Source organism: Porites lutea, chromosome 11 (assembly GCF_958299795.1).
Source record: "Porites lutea chromosome 11, jaPorLute2.1, whole genome shotgun sequence".
Taxonomy (NCBI): Eukaryota; Metazoa; Cnidaria; class Anthozoa; order Scleractinia; family Poritidae; genus Porites; species Porites lutea.
In genome coordinates, this window is record NC_133211.1 from 8,330,350 (window position 1) to 8,343,992 (window position 13,643).

Consider the following 13,643-nt stretch of genomic DNA (forward strand, 5'->3'; position numbering starts at 1 on the left):
TGCCCCCTTGAAAGGAAACTGAATAGTAAGAAACGCAAGACCATACTTATGATCACGTGAATCCATTACCAGATTTAACAAGAAACGGAGAAAGTCCCTCATTATTCAAAGTTAGAGAGGAACCAATTCGTGGCTTCGATATACCTCAAAACTGAGTGACCGACCCTTAATTCCATATATAGGGTTCAGCTGAAGTTGGCTTCAGTGATAGTTTAGAGGAAGTTTCCACAGAACTTGCAAGATTAGAAATGGATCCAAAATATTAATGAGAGATGCACAGCAAAAGGTTTGTTAGGTAGCAGAAACGAAAAAGGAAGACAGACAAGAGAGAGAATAAAACGAATAAGCGGTGGATTAACAGAGGAGACTTACTGAAATGTTAACTGAAAAAGGAAAACGTTCGTTCCAAGAATTGAATAAAAAGTGATAAGAAGATGCAGCGCAAATAGGCCATTGGCAGAGGAACTGCCTGGTCTGGCTCCAACACACTATGAGAACATCTAGGCTGATAATTCTTGCCCTTTCTTAACCTATAAATACGTCGGTTTGTCCTTCCGTCTACTTTAATTTACCATCCTTGTGTTGCTCGGGGCTTTCAAGAGATGCACCCTGCCTTCCTTTGCTCTACTAATGACAAAATAACTCCATGTAAAGGACGCGGTTGGGAAGCGTATTCAAACCTGTTACCCTGTATTTCATTTAACGTTAGTATTCAAGCGTTTGTTCTCTATGTGTTTCCTAAAGAGGAAAAACATCTTCAAGGTAAAACAAGATCAAACATAGTTCCGCTTGGATCCATACCCAGCTTAACCAAAAATGCAGAAAGTCCTCATTAGCTGAGATTGCATAGAGGTGCAAAAAAATGGAGGGACCACTAGCTGGTCATGGTTTAGATATATTTTAAGGCTGAGGTACCGAACCTTAGTTTTGTGCAAAAGGTGCGGCTAAGTTTAGTTATAGGGAACTGCCTTAACTAACACAACTGATCATAGGTGGATCGATAAACAGAGTAACCAAAAAACAGAGCAATTCCTAACCAGATGATAGATCTTCCATAGGTGCAAAAGTGTTGTAGATCCTTAATGGCATGTATAGTTTCCAGGTGAAGTTAGCACCAGCGATATAACGGAAGTCTCCACAGAACCTGCAAGATAACAAAATGGATCCAGAATGTAAATGCTAGACGCAAAGAAGAGTTTCTTTAGGTAGTAGATAATAAGAAGGAAGACAGAGAAGATAAAGAATAAAACGTGTACTAGCCGAGAAACAGCAAAGATCAACTGGCCTGAATACTGAAAAAGAAGAGTTTCCTCACGGAATGAAAAAAAGTGTGATAAGACGTTAGAGCTTCACCTTTGACCTCCTGGAAAATATTCAAGAAAGAAGGAAGAAAGAATGACCTGAAAAGTAACAAGAATGAAATCAAAGGCTGCCCTGCGGACAAATGAGAAAAGGGGACAGAAATTACGTCACTTTTAGGCGAAAAATAAGGAAACGTCATTGGAAAAGAGAATGGTTGGTTTAGTGCTGTTTCAGCTTATTGGTTCCGTTCTTACACCAAATAAACGAATAAGGGACTGATATTTCTTGCTTTTCTTCAGCCTCTTAAAACGTTGGACTGTCATTTCGTCTACCGCTTTACTGTTATTGCCTTTCTATTTCTTAAGACTTTCATGGGATTTACGCTACCTTCCTTCGCTCTACGAATGACAAATTAACTTCAGTTAAAGTACACACTTTAGAATGATATTCAAATCTCCTTTCCTTTTTTTGGTAGCCATATTGTTGTTCTTTTGTCCAGATACTTTGTGTTCCCTAATTATAAGAACGAGAGGTATGGTCACTGTGTACTCCACTTTGCTAGAAAAATGGAGAGCGCATGAACGAAAAACTGCACGTTTCGTTACCCCTTATTCTTGCCTACGTTACTTTAGAGGCCATCTCTTTGAAGTTTACTCTTCGTATTGCTCTTTTTTCGAGAAATCAGAGCCTTAAATGTGAATCGGAAGGTTACTCTTCGCACCGTTCTATTTCTGAGATGATTATCCCTTCGCAAACTTTTCAGAGCTTTGGGACCTATAAGAAGACAGTCAAAATATCAACAGAATTATTATGAAGGAACTTACAACTGTTTGTAAGTCAACATGTTTTAGACTGATCGGTTTTCTGGGATAGTAGGAGTTAGAGAATGCTGCAAATGATCACCGCTTCTGGTTGGAATTTTATTTACGGGGGACTCGATGATATGTAAGAGATATCAGAGCCTAAAAAGTGAATCGGAAGTTTACTCTTCGCACTATTCCACTTCTGAGATGATTATCAAGAAACAGAGAATCCCTTTGAGAACTTTTTAGAGCTTTGGGACCCATAAGAAGATAGTCAATATATCTACGGAATTGTTGTAAAGGAACTTACAACTGTCTGTAAGTCAACAGGTTTAAGACTGTTTCTGGGATAGCGGGAGTTAGATAATACCGCAAATGATCACCGCTTTTTTTTGGAATTTTATTCCCTGAGTACTCAATGGCATGTTTCGTCGAATAGAAAGGAATAGAAGAGAAAGACAATCTCTTAAGTCTCAATGCAAGACGATACCTGAGGAATGTCTTCTGCTGTATGGCTTAAGCCAATTCACCACTACTTGAACGCAACGATGACAGCTAGAACAGACTATGCTTTTAGCACAAAAACACAAGATGGATACCTGACGCCTAATTTGGAATGTCTTATTTGTCAAGGAGCAGTTGCCTTCGGAAGTGCAACACCACATCATGCATCGCAAGGCAATGAAGTCCGGAAGACAAAGATATATCAAACTGTCTTCATTTTAACGCGGTGATATACATATCGTGCTCAGCTTGGAATACCAGAATGAAGTAGAAGAGAAACGGATACCACCATTTTATAGGAGAGGTCTTATAAGAGTACTGGAAATCATACAGAACTGTAGGAGTGTAAGAAAAGAAGTACACAGGAGAATCGCTCAGTCCTTATTAATGACGCACCTTTGCTTTACATACCAGCTGAACTTACCACCAACAAAGCCTTCCAGCAGACTCCTTCTATGACAACATTGGGGACAACCTTTGGGTATTAGGAGGTGAAAAGGCGCCTATTTAGCTCGAGGTAAAAAACGGTAGAGCGGGGACTAAACCTGACAAAGAGGATTAATTTGTGTTCCCATGACGACAACAGAGCTGCAGGTCGTAACACTAAAGACGACGTAATCGAATTGGAGTCAAACACATACCCTCACTTTAAAGATCTTTATCGACGAATGCACTAGATGATTTGGTAGTGTTAATTTTTTTCCTTTGAAATTTTCCTTTGTTTTAATGATTTTTTCGATTTCAACTTATGTAATATTGTTGAATTTTTATTGACCTTTACTGAATTTTAACTGCTGCTCAGCGTTGTGTTTAGTCTCAACAGGTCGCTGACTTAACGGCAACACACCAAGGTGGAAAGAAGCCTGAGCCGCAGTCCACCCAATGAGAGCGCAACATTCAAAGGACAGCAAAACCTTTCAATGCCGAGAATCATTACAGCACAGCCATTCAAATCACCTGCCTTATGAGAGAACCGTCGAATATCCTGGTCAGTTATTTGGGGCGGGCAGTGGGAGGATAATATTTAAAGCTCTGGATGAACCTTACAAAGCATACTTTCCACACACCTTCGGCCTGAAGTCAGCGGACTTCCTTTTCGGCTTAATGTAATTATAGTTAAGTACTAACGGGTCCCCTGGTGAGGTAAGGCTCCTCCCCTTTTCCTTTTCCTTTTCCTTTGGGTTCCTTTGCAGGTTTTTCGGTCATCAGTTGGCTAAATTTCGTTTACCGGCTTTGTGTCTCCGGCATTTTTCGATTTTTCTTGGGATCAACTCTGTCGTCGTCATCATCATCGTGGACGTCATCGCAAGCTTCTGCCTAGTTGCGCCAAATTCAATTAATCTGTCACACTTCACTTGCAAGACTAAACGCTGCGCAAGTGAAGCTTTTATTGGTAAGGTTCAACCAGATTTCTATTAAAGCGTAACTTAGAAAACCTAGAGGCATAAAGCCATTTAGCTGCCGCGTGGAGACCTTATTTGGCATCTCCTTGCACGTTTAGTGGTTTCTCTAGTTTCAGGCAGTTAGTTAGAGTAGCCTCGCAAATGTGGTTTGGTTTTCACCTGTTATGAAATCGGTTTAGAGCTAAAAGATCAAATCAAAAAGAAAAAGGACGTTACATTTAACGTCAGATTACTTGTTGTCAAAACAAAATTAGCGAAAAAAAGGTTCGCTGTTCAAACCCAAAATGCCAATGACTAAGGTATTTCTTCACCACTTATTTGCGAGTGAGCAGACAGGTTTATCAACTAGTCATACATTTTAAGGTAACATGCGATCAGGATGTTGTACCCGTAAAGGCAACGCCTTATCGCAGGTTGCCTGCTGGGAAACATGGGACAACCCACACACCATAGGTAGGATAGTAGAAAGCCCTCGAACCCAGTCTACGGATTATCAGAGGATCAGCAACGGGACAAGCAGACAATAAAGATATATAGTTGCTTGCCTAGCGGCGTTACAAGAGTGTTATTAAAGATCAGGACGCGCGCGTGGGGGACTCGCTTGATGAAGAGAGATCTTTTGGTCTTTCCCTTGCGTGTATCACAAGCGCGAGAGTCCTGCATAGCTCTTGTGCCTGCTTGGCGCGCTATAGTTAGTTTATAGGTGGATGGGAGAATTTTCTTGCTATAGCAGGGCTAGCAATTAGACAATCGTGTGTGTCTTTTTGTTAATCTTGCCTTGTGGGAGGAATTTCCCGTTTAGGAAGTCCTGCATTGCACAACGCAGGCACATATCGTCTACAAATAGTAGACGCAGGTAGTCGTCACTCTTCGCGTCGACAGCCCACGACACTTGGTCCACCATGGTAGTACTACGAGCAGTCTACATTGTCCGAAGATGGTCCCTGACTTTGTGTACCTGTGGTATGATAAAGGAAGAGGCCGGCCGAAGACACGACAAGACATCTAGCTTATAGTTAGTTAAGTTAAATAGGTAACTAATACTGCGGTGACAGAACAACCAGAAACCTCATGGAGACTATCAAGATCAGAGCTCATAATACCTTCTTCATAAGCTTAGTTAGACAGGTAGATAGATTATATAGCATTACTTAAATAATTGGCCGGCCGAACTTCAATGCCTGGTGTATCTCCAACCCTGCCTGGATTTCACCAATGCATGTCTTCCAAATTACCTGTACACGAAGATGAAGTCTATTTTTAAGCCCTGTCTGGATGGAAACAGCCCGCATAGTGTGGCACCAACCTCATATTAAGGTAGAGCAGATTTAAGTGGTACAACGTTTCGCTAAAACTGTTGTCAAGAAATTTGCAAAAAATATCTCAATGAACTATATAAAACAATGATTTTTAGCAAACGTTGCACCACGTTAAATTGGCTCAAGCACAACACTGGTTCGACTGTGGCATCAGGTGAGTGAATAGTGTATATAATTTACCGCCCGTCGTCCGTTGCTTATTCGGCTTGTCGTTCGGTTTTCATTTCAGTTCGGCTTTCGGATTTTTACCGACTTCGGCTTCTTTTAACGACAAGGCTTGGTATCGAGAAAGTCTCGATAGCAGCCGTTACTAATTCGGCGCATGTAACATCTAGAGGACCCTGGAGTGTTCCATTCGAAGTATCGATTACGTCTTGAACGGACGCAGGAACACTCCTCGGTTAAGTACTCTGGATGCCAAATTTTTCATCTAAGAGCGCGCCTCACGTTCGACTCGCATCGTTTTAATTTGTGTAAACGTTTCTCAAATTTAATAAAAGCATCAAATATCATGTAGTCTTGTGTCTTTTTTTATATTAAACAATTATTTAATTATAGGCTAAACAAACTAACCGGTCATTTTGTTTCAGGAGGATCTAACGAGCATTTTTTTCTTATCACTACCAGCGAGCATTAGCAATGTTAAATGCTGTAACTTTGATCAACAATAAACTCAACAAAAACATGGTTGAGGTCTTTTTTTTAAGAGCAATAATACCTACTAACGCAAAAACTTTTTTTTTTTCAGGACGGAAATGTTTAATTTTGCTTTTCAGGTTTTTTTTCATGGAAAGCGATGGCTGCGCATAGTTTTACTGAGAGGTGTGTAACACTGTAATCAGATAAACAATAAAGTATAAAAACAAAGCTGTGTATCTTCTTTTAGAACAATACCCTTAAGGAGTGTACTTATTATTTATTTCAGGAACATTTGGCTCCAAGGATCTTTTTTTTGGTCTCAAGGAACATCTCTTGCAACTACATTGCTTTCCGACGTCTTTTTTACTTTAAGCGAAAGAGGAAAAAGTTTCACTGACAAGAGGATATGACAATGTTACAACTCAGCATAATACTTACACCTTCAGGATTTGGCTTCAAAAAGATCAAACAGCTACTATTTAGCTTTGTTTTCGAAAGACTGTACAATCTGCGATTGAAAGACTCTTTTTTCAGATGGGCGTTTCAAGATGTGTCGACGACAGAAATTTTTAGGCACTTTGCTTAAGGTCCGATAATGTTTTAACCTGCGAAAGGTAAGTTATGCAAATCTCATCTTGAATTAAACACCACACAGGCTCAGGAGAGTGAAGAAGGAAAGAAGAAAGAATGTTCATCATTTTTAGAACAGGAAGTCTTCAATAAACCCACTGAGCTCAAAGAAGAAGGGACTTTTTCTCTAGATGATTTTTCCAAATGCTTATCTAGATGCAATGTTTAAAAGGAGATCAAACGAGGACTTTTCAGTTGACGTCATCTCTCATAATCTCATGGATCCTGCAAGAGGAACATACTTTTTGAGGCCAAGGCCTTCGAGATGCGCGGAAGTTGCCAAACAGATCCTAGAGATACGTGCAGGATGGCGCGATAAATGCGGATTGTCTTCATTGAGGTCAATGGATGATTTGCCTCTAATCATGAAGGTAAGCAATATAATTCGTTCTTTTTCCACTCAGATTAACTTAGTCATAACGTGTTTATAGTTCGCAGGTTGATTGCAGTTAGCGACCATTGTCTCGATCACTTGACTCAGCGGATTGAAAGGAAGGTATAAAGCGTCCAACTGTAAGTACAGTAACAAATCAGTGTATTCCATACATACCGCATATGCGAACAAAGTTTTCATTTCAGCTCATTAATTTATGATAGCAAAAACGAAATTGCTTTCAGTAATGAATGGATTAAAAACCAAGTCTTCACGCACCGACAAAAAATGCAGTAAGAAACCACAAAACTATCTTATTAATTTGATAATTATTTCCCATTTCTTGTTGCACAATTAACAAAAAGGCTACTCGTGGAGGCAAAAATTGTTAAGTAGAAGACAAAAATATAAAAAAATATATAAAACATTCAATAGAAAAAGAAACAACAACAAAAAATAGAGGGAGAAGAGAAAAAATATGTTGATATCGTTTTCCATTGTTACTAAATAATTTGTTAATATCTAGACGAGAAACTTTTTTCAGGTTGGTTGTAATGATCCAGATGTCGAACAGTCAGCTCAGCCTTGTAACAGATTAGGGACTTAAAACTGCTTCAAGTCCGCGTGCTCCGTTTCCATTCAGGTCAGTTTGTCTAAGCTAAATGAAGGATAGAGTGATTTGAAATTCAGAACCAACTTTCTGACGGTGTACATTACTCTCCAAGCTAAGAAATCACGGAAACATCTTTTTTTTTTATTTGTTCTCACTTTTTAAGACAAAAATGGCTTTTTCTTCCTCCCTTCATCGATCTCGCCCCTTAAAAATGAAGATAATGGCCCTCTACAAAGATCACAAACTTTGCTAAAATTGTGCTAATATTTCATGGAGAAATATCTCAGTGATCAAAGATCGGTGAATAAAAGTAGCCTTTTACGGGCTTCGCTGCGAAACATATTTGAATTCAAATAAATCTGGTAGAAAATTGGAATTAATTAGTGAGACTCTGAGCTTGTTGACAGAATACAATAGATAGTCAAAAGTAAAAGCTCATAAATATACTTAAATATATCTCTCTTTTTTTTACAAAAAGTGTCTTATTTAGGCTGCAGAATAAAGTAGAATTATCCAGTGTTCTATGGCACTTCAACGACTTGTCCACCAGGTCAGAGTCCGCATAATGGGAATGGAAACAGAAAAGAAACGCAATCTGATCATTTTTACCCATAAAGGTATCGCTTTGGGTAGTGCGTAAAGAAATACCGTAAATCCTCTATTAAGCCCCCCTCTCAAATAAGCCCACTCCCTCTAATAAGCACCCCTTTTCAGGGGAAAAAGTTGATAAGCCCCCCTCTCTATTAAGCCCCCCCCCCCTCCCCGCCTCTAAATATTCTTCACTAAAAAATGATAGACTGTATTAATCATCACGATTATAAAACTTCTCGTGGACTGATCGGGGATGGTTTATTTACCAACTAGAAGTTCGGGTTTGTTTTTGATCCTCGACTGCATGACTTCCAACCTCTTGTACGTTTTAAGCGTTTCCACATTGTATTCAAGTTTTTTATGGAGAATTGATACCATCGTCTTTTCTAAATTAAATAAGCCCCCCTCTCAAATAAATCCCCCGTCTCTATTAAGCCCCCCCTCAAATGGGTTTGAAATAAATAAGCCCCCCGGGGGGCTTAATAGAGGATTTACGGTAGCTAATTAACAATTATTCCACGAGTGCGCGTTGGATATGAGATGCTAGTTAGCCAACGACGCCGGTAGCACCGAGTTGGCTATAATCATCTCATATCCAACAAGCGCGAGTGGAATAATTGTTTTATTAAAAAACCCCAGAAAATAAATGTTTAAAGGTTTGTGGACGAGATTTTTAGCCGTATGCATGGTGCTTGTAAAAGGTAAGCGCCAATAATGTACATTTCAGGAACCCCGTAACCTAGAGCGAGCAACTCCCATGCTACGCCTATGCAGGGGCCCATGGCCTATGTCATGGGCTGCTGTATTTGTAAATGGATTTTAGAGCACATTTTCGCTCCGTTTATGAGCGATTTTAAATATAGGATGTGACAAAGAAAAACTAAACGTCATTAAAAGGACAAAAATACCAAATCAGTAGTTTTCTTTGCTGACTGGTTTGTTGGACCTGAAAGATGTTCTAAATTTGCACCAAGATCGTTCTTAAAATAAACTGGTCAGCGACCGTTACACGATTGCAAGAAAGTTGTTCTCTCCTGATTATGGGCTCCTGACATCTAGAGGAAGACCGAAATGTATGTGTGACACGATGGTATCCTTATACTAAATAAACACCCGTTTTTTGTGTCTTTGTTTTGTTTTTTGGTTTTGTTTTGATAGTTTAGTTTGTTATTGTTGCTTTTTTTTCAATAGCATAGACTTCATCAAATTTTGTCTTTTCTTCAATCTCGTTCCAGGAGAGGGATCCGCTACCTGTTCTGCTGGACAAGAGTAACAAAGGCTCAAAGAGTGCACAGGCGTACCACTTGCTCCCGGAGAAAACAATGAACTTATTGTAGAGTAGACGTCCATGCTATGGGTAGAATATATTTATCGTTAGGGAGAAACTGTACAGTTTTAATTCACGGAGGTTGCTAGACTTTATTATTTTATTTATTGAACATATTTATATTGTGGGAAAAGCCCAGAGAGCTTGTATACAAATGTAACTTAGTTTGCCTTACGCATTTAAAAGATAGGAAAAGGTAAAATGTTGACGTGTCCGCCACGATTTGGGAGGATTCTTGTAGCTACTTTTATACAATGTGCTCACTTTAAAGAGATAATATATTGTATTTTTATTATAAAAAAAGTTATAATACAGCTATTTGATTAAATGTGAAATCTGTGAAAGTAATTTCCCTTTCGTCAATGCTACCACAACAGATAAGTTCTGCTACTTTAAATGTCCATGCAATCTAATTTTTTACGTTATTGCATCGAATTATACAGCCTGAGAATTGTATACCACAGTATCAGAGCAAAATTCAAAGGGACTACTTTTTTTTAACTTTTGGTTTAAATTGGTTATTGTAAAAAGACTCCCATTTGCTCGTTGCCGTCCCCTGTTTAAGTACAGAACTGGCTAATGCTCAAGGAAATAATGATATCACCAAACCTTATATGAACATGAGATCGTGATCATTACTCCCTTAGAAAACCATCTATATCCCGATTATAATTCATGAGGTCATTAAAAACCCCTCCCCTGCCCATAATGTTAAAAAGCCAGTAAAAAAAAAGCGCGAGCTTAAAAAAAGCCTATCATAGCGGCTCATATAATTGAAGCACTAGGTGCTGCAAGATCCTTTTATTGGCCATATACATAAAAAGGACCTTTCTGCTCCACCCCTTCAATTAAAGCTGGTATAAACCAGAGAAACGCAATGAAAGTCATACCAGCCCTACCTTCGTCTCTCCCCTCCTGGGTCACCTTTTGATACTTATTTACCCTCGCTAGAAATTTAATACCCTATTCACCCTGATCTGCTGATCCGACCACGAAGTTGACTGAATCATTATTTTCTTGAGCTCTAAAATATGCTTTTGAAGGATTCAAATGAGATAATTGGCATTTTTTCTAACTTCATAACTGCCATCCGTGGTCAATTATGCATATTACGTCCCATAGTTCAGTTTCGCATTTTCTCACCATTGGCCAACAAGTTCCTTGGCTTCTTTTGCTGTGGTTTTGACTACCTAGACAGTGCATATTGGACTATACTGATAATAACGGGTAGCAGGAGCCTGAGGGTAGTGATTGCTTTCAGAGATCTCACAGGCCTAAAAATTATTTCAAGTAGCATGCTATGCTTTTGAGAATTTGATTAGTTTAGCAATTTTAAGTTTATAATTCTCCACAACTTAAAAGGTTTAAACTATTTTGGGGACTAACTCAACTTTAAAAAATTGGGGCACCATTTTGAAACTCAAACATTACTCCGTTATTAAAATATCTGCTGTTTTTTGTACTTTCAAACAAGAAGGAGGAGGTGAGTTTGCGGGCTCCTTAATAGAGGATTTACTTGGAGTGTCGTAATTCATCTTTACTTATGCTTGCAGTGCTCATCTCTCACTCTAACAAACAAATAGCCAGCAATAACCTTCTAATGCATGAAGAATATTGAAACTCCAAGTAAAACTATTCTAGCGACAGAATTTGGCATAACAGGCTGAGTAAAAACTTAAAACAGGACAGGGAAACCAAATCGAAAGTAATGAGGAAGGAGTACAAAACAGGCCAGATTCGCCCCAAGACTTTCTTTTTGCGTAAGAGCAAAGGAAGAAACTCTTCCATTACGAAGTCCCTGAACGGACCAACCGTTTTTTTTTTCATGGGGGATGTGTGATGTCGGAAAAAAAAAGTGCAAACACAGGTGGACCGGAAAAAACAATTGCAAAGAGTTAAACAATCTTGTATCAACATATATCAAAAAAGCTTGACTGCAGAACAGTCGGTTTTTTTTTCTCAAAATCAGTAAAGAAATCGGTAAAGCGTGGCGTAATATTCTCACGCGAGAGAAGCGCGCGAGCCTCACACGTCCAGTCTCGCTCTTTGTTTTCAGCCTCGTTCCAGACCTTTTGTTTGACTGCTCGCGCGTACATACTTGAATACGCAATCATACGGACTGTTTTGCAGTCTACAAAAGAGCCAGCTCTCCCAACCCTCCCTCATCAAATTTAAATGGTCGGCCCTTCGTAAACGTTCCCTTAAAACCAATAATGTAGCCACCGGTCTTGCCTCTTATTTCTCTCCTTTGATTTTTTTTTTCCAGTTTTGAATAAATAGTAGATCGGTTAATTTTCTTTTGTAAAGCCTCGTAGGATGGGCTACCAATCACGTAAAGCTTGAGCCATGGTTCCTACCCAGATTTCCTGCCATATTTTTCCCAATGGGTTTTTTCGGCAGGTTTTTTCTGGCCTCAGTTCTAGTCGCCAACCTTGTTTTGTAGCGGCTGCTCAGCTCTATTCAGTGTAGCTTTTTTTCTTTTATTAAACCTGCGTTACGAGTAAAAGTTCATCATACCCATGTATCACTTAATAAATACTACATTATTACTATAACGGTATCTTTTTAGTCTGTCGTGACCATATTAAAAGTGTAAGTAAATTATCCAAACTTCTCATTCTTTCTTTGATTGTTCTACTTTGTGAGTTGTGATTTGACACATTGCACCCAGTATGGTATGATTCTGGTTCACTTAAGAATATTCGCCATCGCGATGTTAGTTATCTGCCGCTCAAAGTTCTCATAGAAAGTTGGTTTTCTCTCGAACTGGACTACTAAAACACATAATACAAGATGATACAGCCTGGAGATACATTCAGAAACTTTACCTGATCTCACCCAAGATTAACATGGTTGTAGACTGCTACCCTTATGAGACGCGAACGCATGTTACGGAGAGCGCGAGTGATGAATCGACGAAGATGGTGACATTTAAGGACCATGAAGAGTTCTCGTTTGGTTCCTGGGTCGACGTTTCTAAGAAGGTATTGCCTTTACCGAGCTGGGCCTCTGTTGCTCGGTTGAAGATGGATGAGTCCATTTTGATCGGTGATCAAGAAACAGAAGATGATGGGGCAAGTGAAACTGTTTCGCCGCAAATGAATCAGTTACGAACTAGAGGGGCATATCCTTCACAAATTGCAGGGTGTGACTGATCTTTAATCGCAAAACTTTGCAGTTTGTCTTTTTCTGTTTCTGTTTGATGGCGAAAAAAGGAAGAAGAAATCTTGCAAATACGTACCTTTTCAGTTTCTTATTCGGTTTTTTATGTTCTTCGTTGGAGAGAACCAAAATCACTTACCATTGTCGATTTGTTTGGCAAATGTTTTGCCTCTCTCAAAAACATTTCAAAGTTTGTTTTTCAATTCAAAAGTTTCTTTTTTGACGTAACAAATACAAGAAATTGCGCGCACAAAATTCAACCAATCAGGTGCGTTTTTCCGAGTTAAGTGACGTGAGCTTCAATTCGCACGCGCACCATTCTGGTGGTAAAACGTAAAACGCGCCTTGTTTGTTAACGGGGCCGATAAGGGTTTAAGGTGCGTAGCTAGCGGCCATGTTGGTGCACGATGAGCAAAAAGTTGCGGCATTTTGTCAGGGGAAGGTTTCCCCTAGTTGAAGCCTGGGACTAGGTATAACATTGCCCAACATGATGCATTGTGTGCGCATTTTCTGAAGTTTTTATCGTATACTTAACGCATACTTTTTGCGTTTGATTACGTTTGACATGAAAATCATCCCGAAGAGTTCGATCAGCAGTAATTTGCATGCTTTATCTTTATTTTTTGTATTTATGAAACAGTTTAATTATCGAGAACTTCTTTGAGTATGTGCGTGGATTTTTAGGTCAAAGAGGGGGAGCGGGCGGAAGACGTGCAATTCGCTTTCCAAGTACAGGTCTCGATAATTCAAGTTTACCTTGAAGACTAATTCAGAAATAGAATCTCTTTCGCAGTGATATGAGCGATTGTAGAGATCTGGATACATTTCAGAAAATACAAAAGTTGCAAAATGAAATTAGTAACAAAAGAGCACGTTGCGCATATCAAGAGCAAAGGTGCATGCGACCATTTACTTCTCTTTTAAAATGCCCAAATATTTTGACTTCTGTACGTCCTAAATTCCTCTACAAAGCGACA